Source organism: Cryptomeria japonica, chromosome 6, assembly GCF_030272615.1.
Source record: "Cryptomeria japonica chromosome 6, Sugi_1.0, whole genome shotgun sequence".
NCBI lineage: Eukaryota > Viridiplantae > Streptophyta > Pinopsida > Cupressales > Cupressaceae > Cryptomeria > Cryptomeria japonica.
Window position 1 is genome coordinate 267977174 of NC_081410.1, and position 21882 is coordinate 267999055.

Here is a 21882-nt window from a genome sequence, read left to right on the forward strand (position 1 = left end):
GAGCAACTAGATGGGTTTGCCCTATCAAAAGATAGTGACATGGTGTGTGGGCTACATAAAGCCTTGTATGGTTTGAAGCAAGCACCTAGAGCATGGTATGAACACTTGCACTCCCATCTTGTGAAGATTGGATTTGAAAGAACAAGTGAAGATAGCAATATCTACTTGAAATTAGAATGAGATCAGATTCTGATCTGTGAAGTATTTTTTGATGACATAATCTTTGGTGGAGATGACAAGATGAGTCATGACTTTGTAGATGAGATGAAAAAGGAGTTTGAGATGTCACTCATAGGGGAGATTAAGTTCTTCATTGGACTGCAGATTCAACAAATGAAATATGGAATCTTTATTACTCAGTCCAAGTATGTCAAAGAGGTGTTGAAGACCTTTGGCATGGAAGACAACAAACTAGTTGGTACACCAATGGTGACTGGTTGTAAACTATCAAAAGAGGATGACTCAGCATTGGTAAATGAGAAGGAATACCGATCAATAATTGGTATTATATAGTGCATAGCAGACTAGACATTACACATGTAGGGGTAATTACCACTCAGTTTCAACAAAGCCCAAGAGAATCCCACTTGGTAGTAGTCAAGCAAATTCTTAGATATCTGAAGGGAACTATCGACTATGGATTATGGTATCCATACAATGATGATTTCAATCTGAAAGTGTTCACAGATGCTGATTGGGCTAGTAATGTTGATGACTGGAAGAGCACAACCGGTGGTGCATTCTTTCTTGGTGGTAGACTGGTCTCATGGATGAGTAAAAAGAAGAGGTGTATCTCTCAGTCTACAACAGAAGTGGAGTATGTTGTAGCTTTTATGAACTGCACCCAAACTATTTGGATGAAGCATGTATTGAATGGCTTCAAAGTTCATGTATCTGAACCAGTAAGTATATTTTGTGACAATACAAGTGCAATTAACATTTCCAAGAATCCATTTTTACATGCTAGAAGCAAGCACTTTGAAATCAAGTATCCTTTCTTGAGGGAAAAGGTTTAGAATAAAGAGGTGGTATTGGAACATGTTTCCAATAAGGAGCAGTTAGAAGACATATTCACCAAGCCTCTACCGAAGGCTACCTTTACCTATCTGAGAGATGAATTAGGGGTGCTACCCCTTCAAGTGGTAATCTAAAGGTTTGTGCTCCACATCAGTCAGCTCTTACTTTGCTATATCTTTTCAGGATTGATGTGTTGAAGGATGCTACTCCCCAGGCGAAGCAGCATAGTGGAACAGGGAAGCTTGTGCCTCCACTTTGGCATTATTGTCAAAGGGGGAGAAGATGTGAAGTGGAGAAGATATCTACAGTATTAAGGAGAAGATGTGATGCAGAAAGAGAGAATCTTTGTACATTGCCATCAATGCCAAAGGGGGAGATTGTTGGCATATGTGCAGAATATGTTGACATGATGATATTGTGTTGTCATTGATGTCAATATGCTGAAAGAATGAACCGATAATATGATGAAGAGTGAATCGGTAATATGTTGAAGAGTGAATGGGTTTATTGAAGTTAAGCAACTGGAAAAGTGAACCGGTATAATGTTGAGAACCGGTATATGTGCAAAAGGTGAAGTGGTACATTTGTCCAAGTGAACCAGTATATGGAATGTTTTCTATCAAGGTTTAATATGGTATGACTATAGGTTGGTAGTCTCAGCTTCAGGGTTTCCGATTGAAGTGTTTTGAGCTCGTGTGATTCAACTGATGGCATTGTGTGACGAGTTAGCATTGTAATGGAGATCAGATCATGTTGCCATGTCAGCCTCATGCACGTGAAGGATCTTGCATGAAGGAGATTGATCCTATCTACCTAGGGAATGTGCGAAGTCTCTACAAATGGTGGAGAACATGTGATGTGTTATCGCCTCCAAGAAGCGGTGAAGAACGAATGATGGAGAATGTCTTGAGATCTGTTCAAGACCATTGTATTCATATACAAAGTGTTCAATGGTCAGGATTGAACCGATTGAATTGCTCAACCTAAATGTTTAGGGTTTAGGGTTTATGTTACTGACCTATCTGTTTCCTATAAGGTCGATGTTGTGTTTAATATTAAAGTTGTTGGCAAATATTGTGTGTGTATCTAAGTGCAAAGATACGTGATTCTTGCCAGACCAGATAAGAGGGTTGATACCTGCAGAGTGTGTATGTAGAAGAAAGGAACTAAAGCGGGTCTGCATTGGCATTGAGTGCTATTACCAGATCATTGTAATACTTGTTGATCTCTAATCACTTCAACAGTTGGAAAATCCCTTAACAAGGTAGCTTTAATAGGGTGACTCAAAGCCATTGAGTTCATAAAATCCTCTAACAAGGTAACCTTTAACAGGGTATTCTAGCCATCCCTTAACTGGGTGATCCCTAACAGGATCGGTTCCTAACAGAACCTGTTGTAATAGTCTTTAACCGGACTAGGCTTCTAATAGAGCAGACTTCTAAAGAGTTCAAAAATAGCTTGTGGGTATTCATCCCCACTGTGGTTTTTCCTAGTTGGGTTTCCACGTGAAAAATAGGTGTGTCATATGTGATGTCTTTTTCATGTGATGCTTTGTTGATTTCTGTCAAGAGGTGAATCATGTTGATCTAGCAAGTTATTATATTTCTGATGATAGATTACCTATTTATGCACAAGTATAATGTGGAAATGAGGGTGTAGGTTGTGTGGTAAGATAAGTGTTTCTATTTTATATCTTTCACAGTCTCATTGTGCTTAACCGATAGTAATTTGGTTTATGACCGGTGTTAGTGATTGCTAGTCAAGTTCACTGTTTGCAGTCAAACCAGTTCAGGAAAAGTTTTTGTACCTATATTGATTCACCCCCCCTCTTAGTACCGGTTTGGTACTCACTATTCATGATTGTGTTATCACTTGAATCAACAAACCAAAAATATCTAAGGCCTCAGCATAGATGTCGAAGCACAGGTGCAGACGTTGAACATTTGCACAAACGTCATACGTCTACGTAAACATCAAAGTAGGCTTGACTACTAAAACAAAAAAGGCAGAAAATAGAAAATTAAAATTTGAAAATTCAAAATTTAACTATTAAACTATTACCTATGCAAACATCGATCTAAACCGTAGATGTTAAGCATCTGCGCAGATGTAAAGAATATAAAGACATATAGAGTTAGCCGAAAATTTGAAAATTCAAAATTTGAATTTTGAATTTGAGCGAGCAACTAGGTTTAACATAGACGTTGAACCAAAGCGCAAACATTTACCATCTACGTAGACGTTGATGCATCAATCTGCTAAAAAATTAACCTAATTATCCTAAAAGATTTAAAATTTGTAAAAACCAGAAATTAAAGACAACTAACTAGATTGTTTTTTTACACTGGTTTTGTAATTTTTTTGTTGTTTTAAGTTGTAGAAATTGAAAAATAGCTCAAAAACTAAGTGTCAAAACACACTAGATGGAGATGTTGAATCATAAGTGGATATGTCCAAGCACGGAACCTACCAAAGGCAAGTTAGAAAATTCAAATTTTTAGCAGAGATGTTGTTCCGTGGCAAGACATTGAAATAGCAAGACAAAGACATCATTTTACAGACACAGACGCCATTCTGGAACTTGCAACTCAAATACTTTAAAAAATTTTAAAAATAAAATTAGTAACAAGGGACTAGGTCCTATTGAGCATGCTAAAATGAAGAGCAACAAAACTTCCAAGTGTAATGGTTAGTAAATAAAAGTATGAAACATTCAAACACTCAAATATAAACCATTATACCTTGAAATATTGTCTTCTCCTTCAAATTGAGCTTTTGGTGAAGTTGAAGATGTACCCCTCTTCAACTTGTTTGGATGAGCTCCTTGTAGGATTGTGGATTGGTCTCCACACACAATAACACAAATGATAATATAGATGGATGGATGAGGTATGATTGCAAGTAGGTTACCATGGATGCCTAAAATTGACTATAGTGGTGATGCAAAGGATATGATTCAAAAACTATACTAGCAACAAAAGATTGTATAGAAATGGTATGATGAAATGAAGGGGAGGAGACCTCTATTCATAGATTTGAAGGAGGAGGAATGGATGGTTGAGATTGAAGATGAAATGGAATACCAAGATTGAAAGAAGTGGATTGAGAGGACATGGTGTGGAGACCAATAGACTTGCCATAAAGGAATTTCTTGTCTCCACATTCCACAATGTACATGGGGTAGAGATCCTCAAGTACATTGGGAAGACAAAAGAGGAATTAAAAATTCCTTGGGGGAGGATAAGGGGATTAAAATTAACAAATAATGAGGTGTATGGGGGAATGGGAATAGAAAAGGAATTAAAAATTTCTTGGGAAGATGAGAGTGCATGGAGAAGAGAGGAAATTTGAAATCCTTGAAATGACCAAAGTTGGTGCATTCCAGGTTAGGGGTTGAGAGGGGAACAAGGAATTTATGGAAATTGGTTGACTTGTGGCTAATCATGAGAATTAGGCACTAGTAAATGATTAGAAAGAGTTATTAAGTGGGATAATGAGTGATTAGAAGACAGGTGGGAAAGTTGGGAGGATTTGACAAGAGGAGAGAGAATGAGTGGAGTAATTAAAAATTGGGGAATAATGATAAGAAAGCTTCTAGAAGAATTAATTAGCTTAAGTAAGAATTAGGGGAAAGGGATTTGTAGGAATCACATGATCTAGTTAATTAATTAAAATTAATTAACTAAAGGGGACTTAAAGGAATTAATAAATTGGATGACTTTAGAAGAATGAGAATAATTGGTTTATTTCATAAATCAATTATTGGACTATAGTGATAGGATTAAATAAATTATATTTAATTGCTTCTAAGAAGAATAAAGGGAATAACATAATTAAATTGATTAACTATGTAGTAAGGATAAATTAATTAAATAATTAATTTAATTAATTTTAGATGTCTACAGGAGGTTTCATTTTATAATATTTCTTAGTGTGAGTCACATAGTATAATGCACCTTTCTAGCCCTATTTTACTTCCCTTGCTTTTACACAATATAACACACTTTGTTGTCTAATGGAATTCATGATTCTCCATATTTTTCATGGATTACCTAACACAACACAACTTGCTAGACATTAAAAGCCATGCATATTTTGTATTTGAGCAATGAGCTCTAGGCAGTGGGCCTGAATGCAAGTGCATTTCCCTTTTGTAATATTGATCTACTACTAGCCATAGTATAATAATATTGTGGGTTCAAATCCCACTGTGGATTTTACCTTTCTGGGTTTCCACATAAAAATATTGGTGTTATGGTTGTGTGGTTAATTATTTTATGTTTCTGCACTTTGATTACTTTTCCATGTATCTGGTGGTTTAAGAATCAAGTTAATAAGTTTGCAAAATAAAACATTGATTCACGCCCCCCCCCCCCCTCAGTGTTTATTGATTCCAACAATTGGTATCAGAGCTTTGTGCCTCTAAAACTCCTAACAACTTGAGGAAGATCTAGAGATTAAATCGATGGACTCTGGTCTGTAGAGACAACTTAGTATGGCACTTGAATATCTTGATGTAGCAAGAAATAAAGTGAGCACCCTAAAAAGAAACATAAATGCAACTAAAGACAAACACTGAAAGATCAAGTGAGAATATCTAGAGAAAAGAGAAAGGAGTTGATGGATAAATCTAAAGGAGAAAGAAGAAAAAAGTGTTGACAATAAAGCCCTACAAGACAAGACAGATGGATGTGAGAAGATGGCTAGAGAGAATGCAGTCTTGAAGAATGAAATGCAATCCATTGTAATGAAGCTAACTAAGGAGATTGAAGAATGGAATAAGAATGAAGAAACCTTGACTCAATCACTGAAGGATAGATCTAATGAATGTTGCAAATTGACATATGAGAATGATCAGTTGAATCTTGAATTAGTGCAATGCAAGAATGATGGACAAGAACTTGAAAGGAAGATCATAATTTTGAGAGAAGAGTTGACTACTACTAATGAGTACAAGGAGAAATTCAAAGCTATCTTTGCAAGGCTAGATGAGATAGTAGAAAGTCAGAGACATGGGAAAGACATGAGAGGACTTGGATTTGAGAAAGGAGAATCCTCTGGTTCTGGACAAAGCAATCATAAGAATGACAAGAAACCTTTGGTAAGACAACCTAATGCCTAGAAATTAAATGTTAAATGTTTTATTTATGGAAAGTTTGGTCACATAGAAAGTCAATGCAGAAGTAAGATGAATAATGGAATGATTAATAATGGACCTACCTTTACTGATCAATATTTCATATGCAATAACTTTGGTCATAAGTCAAACATGTGTAGAACAGTGATAAGTAATTTTTAGAATAAGAGATGCTATGCTTGTGGAATGTTTGGAAATATCTCTAACCAATGTAGGATGAGATCTAATTAGATGAACTTTAGGCCTATGTAAAAGAGTGTTGTATGTTATGCATGCAACAAATTTGATCACATTGCAAAATTCTATAGAAGTAAAAACATGAGTAACAATGGTCTGGTAAATAAGAACCAAACAAATGAAAAGGGAAAAGCAAAGGTAGATGAGATCAACGATCAACATAAGAAGATGTGGGTGAAGAAAGAAGACCCTAATACAAGAAAATGGCTCCACACCTAATTCTGGTGCGAGAACCTCATCTCGTAACTAAGGCATTTTGGCCTTAGAGGGCAAATTATCATGCAGATCCATACAACCCCCTTGCAAAGATCTGTAACTAATTCAGGAAGGTTGCAGAAGATCTAGATTAGATGACCAAATGCTATCCAAAACAATTCATGGTGATTTGAGATTCTGGTGGAAGATTTCATGAAAAGTGAGGTATCTGGTAGCTTTTAGGGTTAAGAATTTATTGCAGCTAAAAGTTAGGTTTTCAAATGATAAAAGGGTGTTTTTATTTTTCATTCCTCACAATACAAACAAGAAGAAGGATAAGCTGGTGATAAAGTATGTTGTTGTGGAAGAAGACACCGAATTAGATGAAGAGGTTAGAGAAGTAAAGAAGACTGCCACATATGCTAGGGTAGTCCAAAAGCCCTTATCTGGTGAAGCTCCACCTCTAAAGAATGCTAAAACATAAGGCAAGCCATCCAAAAAAATGAGAGAAGGAAAGAAGAAATCGAAACTAGATAAAGCTCTCAAATTGGGTAAGCTTGAAGGTCCTTACACTGTTGTGCCTCCTTTGTCACTAAGTGAGTTGATTCATCAGATAGTCAAGGAAGAAAATCTGAAGAATGGTTCAAAATATTACAAGAATTATGATGACAATGAGCAGAGATCAATTAAAGAATCTATAATATAATATTTGAATACATATAATAAAGTTTTGTTAGAGCTATCATCCATAATTCTGAAGGAACTATATGATATTTTGGATGCCCGAAGACATGCAGCGAGTCTTGAAGATGAGAGATTGAAAGAATACACATTAGTTAATCTAGGTTCGATTATTATAAAAGATGAGACTCAAACAATCTTGAAACTTGTATAGGAAAAGTTTACAAGTACTAAACATGGGGCAAATAGGATAATGTTTGGTAAATCTATTGAAATTTGCTAAAGAAACTGTGAGCATTTTGAAGAAGTTTTTGAAGGAGAATCGGTATTAGATAAATCTAGAGAAGAATGATTCCCTACCAGAAGAACAATTAACAGAAGACACTTCCATTCTGGAAGTACTGACAAAAGTTCCCGGTGATCAAAGGTATCAGTCATCTGAGTAGATTGATCTGATAGAGCAAGAAGTTGCAGATGATACTACTGCTAACCTCTCAGTTGATGACTCTGGTGATGTTGTACTAGACCCTTTGGTGATTGAAGTTAACATTGAGAAGACAACTAAGGAGATAGGAAAAGTTGCAGATTAACAAGAAGAGGGAAATACTGAGAAGGATGTAGGGGTGAGCACGGATGCAGAGGTAGTGAAAGATAAAGGAGAAGAGAAGGTTGATGAGGCTCTGGTGACCATGGAAAGAGCCACTAATAAAGGGAAGCAGATTGATGTTGATGAAGATGATCTTCCACATGGACCTTGATTTATTTAAGTACTCTATCTCCTATTCAACCATTAAAACTAGTCACCCTTGCCCAAATCAAAGTAAGGACTTACTTAAGTCTGCATCTAAAGAAAAAGAGGTTATATCTCTGGCGACTAAAGTCGTACAATTTTTTTTTCCTAACCTTAAGCAGGATTCCAGTGACACACCCCCTAATAAGCTTAACAGTATGTTACATAAAGTTGAATCAAATTTTGAGTCATTAGAGAAAGAGGTAGATGAGGTAGTTCTGAAAAGATTTAATGACATGAGATTGAAAACAACTTTGCAAGTGGTTGAAGGTGACATAGTCAGTTTAAAGACTGTTATAAAGAGTGTTGAGGATGCCTTAGATAAAGGTGGTAAGATCTATAAGTCATGTCTCATTTTGCCTAAATTTACAGTAGACATTGATAAGAAAATAAGGGATCATGAAGGGCAGTTGGCTGGCATTACATAATCTTTTGCCCCTCATTCAAATTTTCCTAGTAATTTTGTAGCTCAGATACTAGATCTAATTGATAAAATAAGGAGCTTGTATAAATAGAAAGAGCATATTATGAGCAGAGTAGGGGACATGAGGAGTCTAATTACTCGTTGGTTAGAAACTTTGCTTGGAGATCAACAAGATGCAATAGATACTTTGGAAAAAGTTGTACCATTAGATCTTAAAGGCATTGAAGTACATGCATACATGTTTAGTGCCTTAATTAATAATTTGGATTGTTTCCTGAGAGGATGGAATTAGTATTTGAAGTCTTTGAAGGTAACTTATGCAGATATTTTCAAGTTTTTTTAGAAAACTGCATAAATTCTCTTGTGTATAAGTTTTGGCAGATTCCTACCTTTTTAATTTGTGTCAAAGGGGGAGAGAGTAGTAAAAAATGGTGCACATTCTTAGGGAGAGCTAGTTGAGTGTACATATTTTTGGATTGATTGGAGTTTTGGAATTTTGGAGCACTTGTCATTTTTCACAGTGTTGGCATCAATGCCAAAGGGGGGAATTGTTGGCAAGAGACACTTCTTTGGTAATGTTATATGCAAGGAGATTACCTAAGGGTTGTCATTCATGGAAACTCAGTCTAGTAATCCTATTTGGTACCTGTATATTTGATCTACTGGAAGTCATATTGACTTTAGGCATAAGTTTGACAGAGTGTGAAGATAGTATATATATTCAGTGAGCACAACTCATTTCTAGTGATGCCGTTTTAGTTGCAATGATAGGGATAGTCGATTTTTTGTTTAAGGAAGATCACTTTGCAATTCCAGCCTTCAATGTTGATCCTAGTGAATGACTCTTAGTCTGGTATCCGGTGATTCTAGAAGAGAAGAGCTATTTTGTGGACAAGTTGGATAACATGTATCGCGGAATTGTATGGATGATTTCCATGATTGATGTTATGTTCAAGGAGTTTATGTCATTGCGTATGAATCTTGTGATCATATTTTTAAGGTCTGATATATGGATTTGTGATGGATTGAGCCGACATGAGACTACACATTTCACATTTTGCAGTTTTGTGAAGCTTACTTGATGGAGATCTATTTTGTGATGTTGATATATAAGATTGAATTAGATGATCACTTTGGTCAGAATATATGTGTGCAATTTTTTTTGGGAGTGATTGAGTGTAGTTTCCCATGCACATCTTGAGTTTTGGTAATCCAGTATTTGGTAGTAGAACATAACAGAGCATTTTTTCAGATAAGTGGTAGTGGATCATTTTGAGTTTAATGAGAATTGATTCCTAGCATTTGTAGATGTTGTATTCTAGTTTAACCATTATATTTTTCTTTATATCTCATTTGTAGGACAGTGAGTCCTTTGGGGTTGCTACCCTATTTTGTATTTGAGTAGTGAGATCTAAGCAGTGTGCCTAAATGTAAGTGAATTCCCCTTTTGTAATATTGTTATACTACTAGCCATAGTATAATAATATTGTGGGCTCAAATCCCATCGTGGTTTTTCCCTTTCTGGGTTTCCACGTAAAAATCTTGGTGTTATGGTTGTGTGGTCAATTCTTTTATGTTTCTGCACTTTGATTACTTTCTCATGCATCCAGTGGTTTAAGAATTAGGTTAATAAGTTTGCAAATTACAAAATACTGATTCCCCTGTTGAAATGTGGTGACTAATTAGCAAAGTATTGTACACTCAGTATGTATCCTCACGGGGGTCCATGGCCGGGCCGGGCCTCGGGCAGGGGTTCAGGGGCGGCAGCCCCCGAGAAAGCGGGGGTTCGGGGGCGGCAGCCCCCGAGAAATTTTTTTTTTTGCTGTTTTTTGTGATGAAAACCGACATTGTAATAAAACCCTAAAAAAGGCTGACTTTGTTTGTTGCCCTAAAAATGCATTTTATAAGCGGCTGGGATGCTTAAGACATTGTAAGGTTGATGTACTATTTTTGCTGGATAATAAGAAAGATTGGACGGCTGTGTATGGTGGATGTAACCCATTCTGGGTGAACCACGTTAAATCTCTGTGTTATCTATGTCTTGTTTTATTTCTTTATCTTTTGTATTTAAATCTGCATATAATTGTTAGTTCATATTTGGTTCGGATCTGCTTGAAACCCTAACAATTGGTATTTGAGCGAGGTTTTCTGTAAATTGGCAGGACTTTCAGATTTGAGTGGGAGCAATGGAGGATTCCAAATTCAAGGTCAAAAAGTTTAACGGCCAGAATTATCAGTTATGGAAAATGCAGATGGAGGATTACCTGTATCAAAAGGATTTGTGGCGGCCATTGGAAGGAAAGGCAAAGAAACCGAGCACAATATCAGATGAAGAGTGGGACATTTTAGATAGAAAGGCACTGGGATCCATTCGATTGTGCCTTGCAGCGTCTGTAGCATTCAATATAACAGAAGCGAAAACGACTGTAGATTTGATGGCAACATTGGCTAAGCTGTATGAGAAACCCTCGGCTTCGAATAAGGTATTTCTTATGAAGCGTTTGTTTAATTTGAAAATGAGTGAGGGAAGATCTGTAGCAGAGCACTTAAATGAATTTAATACAATTACCAATCAATTGTCTTCGGTAAAAATTACCTTTGCAGAAGAGGTTAGGGCTCTCTTGATTTTATGTTCTTTGCCAGAAAGCTGGAATAGCTTGGTTATGGCTGTAAGTAACTCTATCTCTGGTAAAAATACTTTGGTATTTGATGATATTGTTGGTGTTATCCTAAGTGAGAAAATGCGAAGGAAAAGCACAGGTGAGACTCCAACATCATCGGGTAGTGTTTTGAATGTGGAGAACAGAGGAAGATCAAAGGAAAGAGGAAAAGGCCCTGGGAATGAGAAGTCATGAGGGAAGTCAAAGAAAGGATGCTCTCAATCTAGAGGAAAGAAAGATTGCTGGTACTGGGAAAAGCCTGGTCATCTAAAGAAAGATTGTTGGTCTCGGAAAAACAAAGAAGGAGACAAAAATGAAAATGACAGTAAGGAAGCTAATATTGCAAGTAATACTTTACAAGATGCTTTAATCTTATGTTTGGATAATGTTAATGATTCCTGGGTAATAGATTCTGGGGCTTCATTTCATGCTACACCCCATAGAAAATATTTTCTAGATTATGTTCAAGGTGATTTTGGATAGGTATATTTGGGTGATGATGAACCTTGTCAAATCATTGGAAAAGGAAAGATAAAGATCAAGTTGTAGAATGGTAATGACTGGTTTCTGTAGGAGGTAAGACATGTTCCTAATTTAAGAAGAAATTTAATTTCTGCAGGGCAACTAGGTAGTGAAGGTTGCATAGTTACCTTCTCAGACAGTATGTGGAAGGTCACTAAAGGATCATTAGTAGTAGCTAAAGGTGCGAAGGTAGGCACATTATATCTGTGTACTGGTAACACTTACTCTACCTTAGCTGCTACAGATAAAGTTACTGCAGGGACAACAACAATAAATGTTACAAGAACAGATTCGATAATGTGGCACCATAGGCTTGGGCACATGAGTGAGAAAGGGATGAAAATCCTTCACTCCAAAAATCTATTGCCAGGACTAAAGAAGATTGATTTAGAGTTCTGTGAGAACTGTGTTTATGGTAAACAGAAAAGAGTCAGATTTCTCAAGGTTGGGAAAGAGAAGAAGAGTGAGAAGTTAGAGCTTGTACATTCAGATGTATGGGGACCGGCTCAGGTATCATCTCTTGGTGGCTCTTGTTATTATGTTATTTTTATTGATGACTCAACCAGAAAAACATGGGTATATTTCCTAAAACAAAAATCAGATGTTTTTGAAACTTTTAAGAAATGGAAAGCTTTGGTTGAGAATGAGACAGGAAAAAGGTTGAAGTGTCTTAGATCGGATAATGGAGGTGAGTATTGCAGCAAAGCATTTGAAGATTACTGTTCCTTAAATGGGATTCGAAAGTAGAAGACAATTCCAGGAACTCCACAGGAAAATGGTGTGTCAGAGAGAATGAATAGGACCATCATGGAACGTGCGAGGAGCATGAGATTGCATGCTGGATTGCCCTTACATTTTTGGGCAGATGCTGTACATACTGTTGTCTATTTGATAAATAGAGGACCTTCAACCCCTTTGGATGGTGGTATTCCAGAGGAGGCATGGACTGGTAAAAAGGTAAATTATTCTTTTCTAAAAACTTTTGGTTGCGAAGCTTTTGTCCATGTTGATAAAGAAAACAGAACCAAGCTTGATGCTAAATCTCAGAAATGTACCTTCATTGGATATGGGATAGATGAATATGGCTATCGGTTATGGGATCTTGAAAATAAGAAAATAATTAGAAGTAGAGATGTTATATTCAATGAGAAGGTTATGTATAAAGAACAAATGCAGGAAAAGAAGCATGAACAGGACAAACAAGAATATGTGGTGTTGGATGAGATTCCTGAAAATGAAATGCCATAGGTACCTGATGCTCAGCAACAACAGATTGTCCCACAAACTCCTGCAAGTGTTAGACGTTCTACGAGGACAAGTAGACCCCCTAAAAGATTTTCTCCTTCTTTGTATTCTATTTTATTAATAGATTCTGGTGAACCAGAAGAATATGAAGAAGCAATGCAGGTGGATGCCAAACAACAGTGGCAACTAGGCATGAAAGAGGAGATGGACTCTTTGATGAAAAATAAGACTTGGGACTTAGTCCCTTTACCTGCAGAAAAAAGAGCCTTGCCTAACAAATGGGTTTATCAGCTGAAGGAGGAGGAAGGAGGTCAGAAAAGATATAAGGCCAGACTTGTGGTAAAAGGTTTTGCATAGAAAAAGCGTATAGATTATGATGAAATATTTTCTCCAGTTGTAAAAATGACTTCAATTAGAACTGTACTTAGTCTTGTGGCTGCAGATGATTTACATCTTGAACAATTAGATGTCAAAACAACTTTTCTCCATGGAGATTTGGAGGAGGAAATTTACATGTTGCAACCACAGGGATATGAGGTCAAAGGTAAGGAGAACTTGGTGTGCAGGTTGAAGAAAAGTCTGTATGGCCTAAAGCAAGCACCTCGACAATGCTATTTAAAATTTGATAGTTTCATGGCTGAACACGGTTATCATAGATGTCATTCTGATCATTGTGTATATTTTAAGAGATTTGATAATGGCAGTTATATTATCCTGTTGCTTTATGTTGATGACATGCTTGTTGCTGGGTCTAACATGCAACATATAAATGATCTTAAACAGAAATTAGCCAGGTCATTTGCTATGAAGGATTTGGGTGTAGCTAAGCAAATTCTCAGTATGAGGATTACACAGGACAAGAAAAATAGAACCTTGAATTTGTCCCAAAGTGAGTATATAAAGAAGGTGTTGAAAAGATTTAACATGCAGGATGCAAAAGCAGTTAGTACACCTTTGGCTAGTCATTTCAAATTGACTAAGGAGATGTGTCCAAAGGCACAGGAAGAGGTTAATAAAATGTCTAACATCCCGTATTCATCAGCTGTTGGCAGTCTGATGTATGCAATGGTATGCACAAGGCCATATATTGCACATGCAGTGGGAGTTGTGAGCAGGTTTATGAGTAATCCGGGTATGGAACATTGGAATGTTGTGAAATGGATTCTTCGGTATTTGAAAGGAACTACTACGAAGGCATTATGTTTCAAAGGATCTAATGTTGCTCTAAGTGGATTTGTTGACTCTGATCTGGCAGGTGATATTGATTCATGGAGGAGTACTACAGGGTATGTTTTTACTATAGGGGGAACTGCAGTCAGTTGGATTTCTAGGCTACAAAAGGTTGTTGCACTTTCAACCACTGAAGCTGAGTATGTTGCTGCTACAGAAGCCAGCAAAGAGATGATTTGGTTGCAATGTTTTCTGAAGGAATTGGGTCAGACACAAGAGGATAGCCCATTGTATACTGATAGCCAGAGTGCCATTCATCTTGCGAAGAACTCTACTTTTCATTCAAGGACAAAGCACATTCAGCTCAGGTACCACTTCATCCAAACTATTTTGGAGGAGGGTCAGTTACGGCTTGAGAAGATTCACACAAGTGAGAATCCTGCCGATATGTTCATAAAGGCAGTTCCATAGGAGAAGCTGATTTCTTCATCAATTTCTAGTGGTCTTCTTGATTAATAATTGTGGAATTTATACCAGTCAAGTCCTAGTGTTTTATCCAGCGGATGTTGCATGTACAGTGGTGTCGTGTAGTATCAGTCTCCAAGTGGGAGATTGTTCGGTGTGGAGCCTGATCAGTCTCCAAGTGGGAGATTGTTGAAATGTGGCGACTAATCAGCAAAGTACTGTACACTCAGCACGTATCCTTGCCGACATTGTAATAAAATCCTAAAAAAGGCCGACTTTGTTTGTTGCCCTAAAAATTCATGTTATAAGCAGCTGGGATGCTTAAGGCATTGTAAGGTTGATGTACTATTTTTGCTGGATAATAAGAAAGATTGGACGGCTGTGTATGGTGGACGTAACCCATTCTGGGTGAACCACGTTAAATCTCTATGTTATTTGTGTCCTATTTTATTTCTTTATCTTTTGTATTTAAATCTGCATATAATTGTTAGTTCATATTTGCTTTGGATCTGCTTGAAACCCTAACATCCCCCCCCTCTTAATGTTCATTGATTCCAACAAATAGTTCCCCCAAATTAGACCCAAATTTGAATATGTCAGTGTGTAGATTTGTATCAATTGTTATTCAATCTCAAAAAATTTATATGACCATTGGAGGTCAACCTAATTTATGAAATACCTTGGGAACCCTATATAAGAGCATCTTTTCTAATTCATTTTCATAACTCAAGCACTTCCTAGAATATGTATTATGAATGAGTTTCTTTAGATCGAAGCATTATATAGAAGCAAGTTACAACAATTTTTATGCAAATGGGCTTTTACAATTGATTTTGTCTTGTCATTTCAATATTTTAACACTTAAGGGTCTTATTCATGAATAATTGCATCATCACAAACAATATCAAACTTGAGGCATAGTCTTGTGAATTCAGCATTTTACTTCAACTTTAGCCTTAGGCCTATAAGGCTAAGCTCTATTTCTCTAATCATCATTGTTGTGGGGTTAATTCCAACCCAAATTTTGACTTAGACAAACTCCTATACAACCCAACACCATTTTCCTCTCTTGTGTGTGAAGGTTTCAGATTTGACAGAGAAGGATCATAAATTCAAAAAGTAAAAATTGAGACAAAGAGATCCATACTTTGAAAAAGATAAAACTATTGGACATTCCAAACAACTTTGAACTGTCTAAAAATTTTTATACAAAAAATTTAGGGAGATAATCTAAGTGACATCCTAACTCAAAATCTATTCCTAGTATCTACATCCAACACCTTTGAGTCAAGGATGCCTAGCCACATAGTCCATCACTTTCATGCTCAAATTGTAGACACATGTTCCTTTATGATCCCTATTTATAGATCTATTCTGAGAGTTTTCATATCTATTATGTAGCTTACTATTTATGCTAATTAATATCAATTTTTCATTATTATACCTAGCTCTTATTTTATCATATCCAAAATCAAATCAGAAGCAAAAGAATAATCAATCATTGTGTCCAACTCTCCCAAGGGTTTGTAGTTGGGCATATTAATAATTCTTGAATGTATTATTGATGTAAATGATTTTTTATTCCTAATTTAGATAATTATACTAGTGAATCCCATTTACCACTCTATAACACCAAGTCACATGCAATGGTGAAATGTATACACCTTTCACTTTTCCCTTTAATTTTAGATTCACTTTGATCAAGTTTTCCCTAATGTATTAACTAGTGTACAAGTGATGTCTTGCAACATAAAATTTTACAAATAACCTAGACTAATATTGAGTCTACACATATCTTCAAGATCTGATGTCAATTACTAACTTTTGTTAGCTCAAATTTGTACGTGTGGAACTTAGTTTAGTTCATAGGGTGCAATAGTGACCCCAAAGCTTGCAAATTCAAATTTAAATTCTAGCCTAAGCCAACTCCCTCGAACTAGTTGTGACTTGTTCACTTGAGAATGAAATTAATTAGCTGATATGATAGGGTGTTGTATAGTATAGCCTAAAATATAACTTGTATAAATCATCAATGGAAAACCACAAATCCCTTCAATCTATGTGAAATCAAATTTTCCTATGAAGAGCATGAAATTGAGAGGAAACAATGAACATAAATCAATTCTACAACAAAGCATCATTATCATAGAGAAAATAAAACAAAGCATCATCAAATGAAATACTCCCATGATCTATCCATAGTCCTTGAGTCTTCTTCGAAATGTATGTGTAGACACCTAAAAATGGTCAACGCTTGCGGAGTCGTATTTTAACATTTGCACATTGCCTTATTTTAGGTTTTTGCATCGCATTAACATCTTCTCCTATGTCACGCACTTGGTCTTTATCATTTGTGAGCATCGAGTCCTTCTTCTGCATTCTTCATTCGTCTCGCTCTTAAATTTGGTCTTGTCAACAACACTCTCCAGTCATGATTTTGGTCGATCTTATCCTTTTGCATCAATGTGCGTGCTCATTTGTCATCATTTTGGACATCGTCAATCCTATTTAGGGTTTTGTCCTCTTATCAATCTTATCATCTGGTGACCGATTTGTCATCGATTGTGGTCATTTTCAATCTTGTCATCTTGCAGTCTATTTTGTCATCGATCCTTGTCCTCTTGTCAATTTTGTCATTTTGCGATCAACTTGCCATTGATCATTGTCTGTCTCAATTATGTCAATTTGGATCAATTAGTCATTGTTCCTCGTCAATTGGCACATTTATCAATCAAATCATTTATCACATTGCTTCTTTGTCAGCCAGAACCATGATTAAATTGAATCGATATCGATTATCCTATGTCAAGACCTAATTGTCATCCTTGCATTTCTAATTCATCTTCTAGGGTTTTATGATTTATTCATTTAATCCTATTTGTCATTTCTCTCTAGGTTAAATAAATTATTTATTTATCCTAGGTCTTTGAGTCACAATTAAATGTTTATTTAATTGGCTAATTATTCCTCTTTTTCTGAATTAATTAATAAATGACAAATTATTAATTAATTTACCTAATTTCACATCATTCCTCAATTTCTAAATTCCCTCTTTGTGAATTAATTAATAAATGAAAATTTATTAATTCATTCACTAATTTCCTAATTTTCCCTCTTTTTCTAATTTTCTAATTTCCCTAATTCCTAATTTCAATTTCCTCCTATTTTTCTCCTAATTTCATGGGAATGACATTTCAATTTGTCATAATTTGTCATAATTGAAAATCAATCAATTTTGACATAGAAAGTTGTCATAATTTTGTCATGAATTATCAATCAATCAATTTTGCATAGAAAGTGCAAATTTGTCATAATTTGTCATAATTGACATTTTTGATTTGCAATTTCCATTTGAATTGAATCATGCTAATTTGATCTTTTCTCCAATTTTTCTATAAATTGGATGAATTTCTTCAATCTCAATCTAATAATCATATTATCGAATAATCACTTGTTGGAATTACTTTGTCGAATCATTCACGCTTTGAGTATTCTTGTGCCAATGTCAATCTTGCTTTCACATTAGGTTTATGCACTTGAAGGTGAGATCAACAAACAAAGGCTATTTGGAGAAGAAAGAAGGACAATGGAGCCGCATGAAGGAGACATTCAAATCTGCATCTGGTTTGCTTAGTTTTTAGTTTTGAATGTTTTGCTTTCATGTCTCTATTGAGTGTAATTAGGATTGATCATTGCAATGAGCTTTTGTGATTGAGATATGATTAGTATTTTGATTTTCTTGTGATGATTTCCAATTTCCTAGCTACATTAATTGGTGAAGCCGATGTGAACTAACCACTTAACCGTGCTTTTGAGTGCTTTTGAGTTGATTTGTAGGTCAAAAACCCAAGAAACAGGGTAGTGCAGGGTTTTCTAGGATCTTCTGCACCTGTGTCAAGCATTCTGCACCTGTGTCAGACATTCTGCGCCTATGTCAAGGACATTCTGCACTTGTGTCACACATTCTACGCCTATGTTAGACATTTTGCACCTGTGTAGGGCCAGAAACAGAGGTAAAAGACAGTGTTTTTCACTTGCAAATTGTTTTCTTTTGCATTCTGTTTCTGCTTTTTTTTGTTTTGTTGGTACTGATTCTCTGTGCAGAACCTTTGCATACACATGGCAAAGACAATGAATGAAACGACTAACATGTTTTATGTAGGTTCGATAGTCGAAGACTAAACATATCAAACTTCTGACTTGGGTTTCGCAGGTTGCCTTGGACATACAACTAAACTTTGTGTTTGCAATTAATGTTTAGGCACCTAGTATGATTTCTAAATAGGATGAAATGAATGTATGTTTGCTTTGATTGTTGAGTTTGACATTGGAGTAGGAGAGTATGCTCTCATCCTTCTTAGGGTGATCAGAAATCCAGATCTTCAATATCATTCTCATGTTTTGATTGTGTGTCACCTTTAGAGGGCCTTCCTTCCCGACCATTTGCTTTTGCAAGCAAGTGATAATCGTGAGAAGGGAATGACCCAAAGTGAGTATGGCTAGAATACCTTGGCATTCTAACTCACTATAAACAAATACTTGATGAGTGAAAGCTTTGAAGGAAGGGTTATGTGGGAATTGCAGTTACTTGGGAAGTGATGACCCTTGAACTCTTTCTCATATCAACATCTAAGTAGGACCTCACGGTCTAAATCATGCTTGTGTGACTACATTTGTTTGGTATCTTGATGGGCTTAATGTCTCAATCATGCTTTCGTGACACCAAGGAGTAACGCTTAACAAAAATCCTTACTAAACACCTTGTATTTAGAGGCCAAAAATCCTTCTAGTTGCTTGAGAAGGACAAGTTCGGATACTTGGAAGAGATAATAAGTTTACCATGGGGAGATTTCGATGGGGACTGATGCTTGGCTGCCTTGAGAAGTGAGTGTCATGGAGGGGAGCCCGTGGGGTCAAGCATCTATGTATTCTACTTGAATCCCATAACAAGTCTACCTCTCAAGTACCTAATGTCCTTGCCTACCATAAGAAATGTGTGAATGTGCATGATTGTATTGAGTCTAAGTTGAAATATCTTGTCTTCTTTGCTTTTCAAAAGTTGAGTTGCATCTCATTTCAGAAAAATAAGACAAATTGATTCAAAACAAGGTTAAACACAAGAACATTTCATCCAACAAAGTTCAAAGTTCAAAACATCTTCAAACATGGTTGTCAAATATTTTTCAAAATCTTGTCTCAACATTCATGTCACTTAGATTTAGGTTCATCCTAGGTTTACATTTTGCAAATTCATTGTCAATTACCAAGATTAGGTTTCACCTAGGTCATACTCCTTTGCATATCAATAAGGGTCATCCATTTGCATGTGTCCTCTTGCATTAAAGTCATACCATTGTCATACAGTCATATTTGCATACCTTAGGTCTCTTCATTAAGCTTAGATCATTATCATATCATATTAGGGTTATTTGCATAGTAATTGTCCCTTAGCATATAGTGTCAAAACTAGGTTTTGTCATACTTGAGTAATCCAAATCTTTGATAAACCCTAAGTCATTGTTAGGAAGTCTAGACCTTATCAAACTTTTGTCTTTTTGTCATCAATGTCATTTGGTCAAACCTAGCTTAGTATCCAAGCATATAGGTGAGACATTGTTAATTTGTCCTATTGTCACTTGGTCCTTTTGTCCTTTGAGTTCTAGACGTCATTTCAATTTCCTAAGGGTGTCTTTTAGATTTGCATTCCAAAAAGTTTGTCAAAATCTTGAAAAACAACCAAAAACATAGGTTGCATTCTTGCCATAGATTACATTTTCATTTATTTAGTTTGCATTTAGTTGCATATCATATATCATCCTTGAAAAATTCCAAAAATATTGCATTGCATAGTGACATGTCTATTGAAACAAGGTTCCAAGCACCAATGATGCAACAAAGTTTGACATATCAACCGACAATGCAATCACAATTATATCCAACCCAACAACAAAGCAACATTGATCAAACTTTTTATGATGAAACAAGTCTCCAAATACAAAAACTAGAGGAGAAACTAGCTCAAGAAAATGAGATATTGGAACAAAAAGTGAAAAACATTGAGAAGAATAGATCACAAATGTCCAAAATGTTTCAAAAATTTCCAAGTCAAAATCCAAAGATTGAGCCAATTGATGTAAGATCTCTTCTTGAACGATCAGACATACCAGCTCTCCTCTCCCAAATAGAGATGATGAAACAATTTCAAGAAAGGAGACAACATCAATTTCAACATTATGTGCCTCCACAACAAGAACAAGAAGGTGTTTACTATCAATCAGATATTCAACCAATACAACCAATGGTTCAACCAATTGTTCAACATATACAACCAATACAACCAATGGTCCAATTTCAACAATATGTCCAACCAACTATACAATGTCCACAAATGGTTCAACCAATGGTCCAATTTCAACAATATGTCCAACCAACTATACAATGTCCACAAATGGTTCAACCAATGGTGGAATATCAATGTCAACAACCACAACCAATGGTCCAATTTCAACAATATGTCCAACCAACTATACAATGTCCACAAATGTTTCAACCAATGGTGGAATATCAGTGTCAACAACCACAACCAAAAATTCAAAAACAAAACTTGCAACATGCACCAAGCCAAATTTTGAACATGTCAAACCAATTTGATCAACATCTAGTTCGAAATCAAAACATGGCATCAAACCAAAACCAACTCCTTTCCAAACAAGTTCAATTCCAGATACAACCATGTCAAAACCTCGAAAGAAAGGTGGCTTTATTGCAATGATCTTAAGAAAACTACCAAGTGAGTTCTCTGAGGAAGATCAAGATAATACACTTATGTCTAGCAATGCCTCATCCCCCCACAAACAAATTGACTCTCCAGTGGCATCTATCCCTACACCTCTAGAAGTTTCACAAGAACCTTCCATATTGTCCTCATTGAACAATACACCCAAGGATGAAATTATCCAAGTGCTATCCATAATTGATTGCCAAGATAATCCAATTCATGATGCACATCCTTGTAATGTTTCAGAAATACAAGACCCAATGCAACCATGTACTTTATTGCCATTACTTGTTTTAGAGGACCCCATTCGAAGTCCCTCTTCCTCATGTTCAAGCATTGATTCCTTGCCAGAATCCATCACAAATGTTCAAAGTGCATTTCCATCATGCCAAAACATTGATTCCTTGTCAGAATCCCCCATGCATATCCAAATTCCAACCTCATGTCAAGAGGATAATTTAGAGCATAAAGAAATGCATGTTAAAACAGATCAAGATCAAGATCCCGAAACCTTATCATCCCATCCAATTATTGATCAGGACCCCATGTTCCTAGACACTC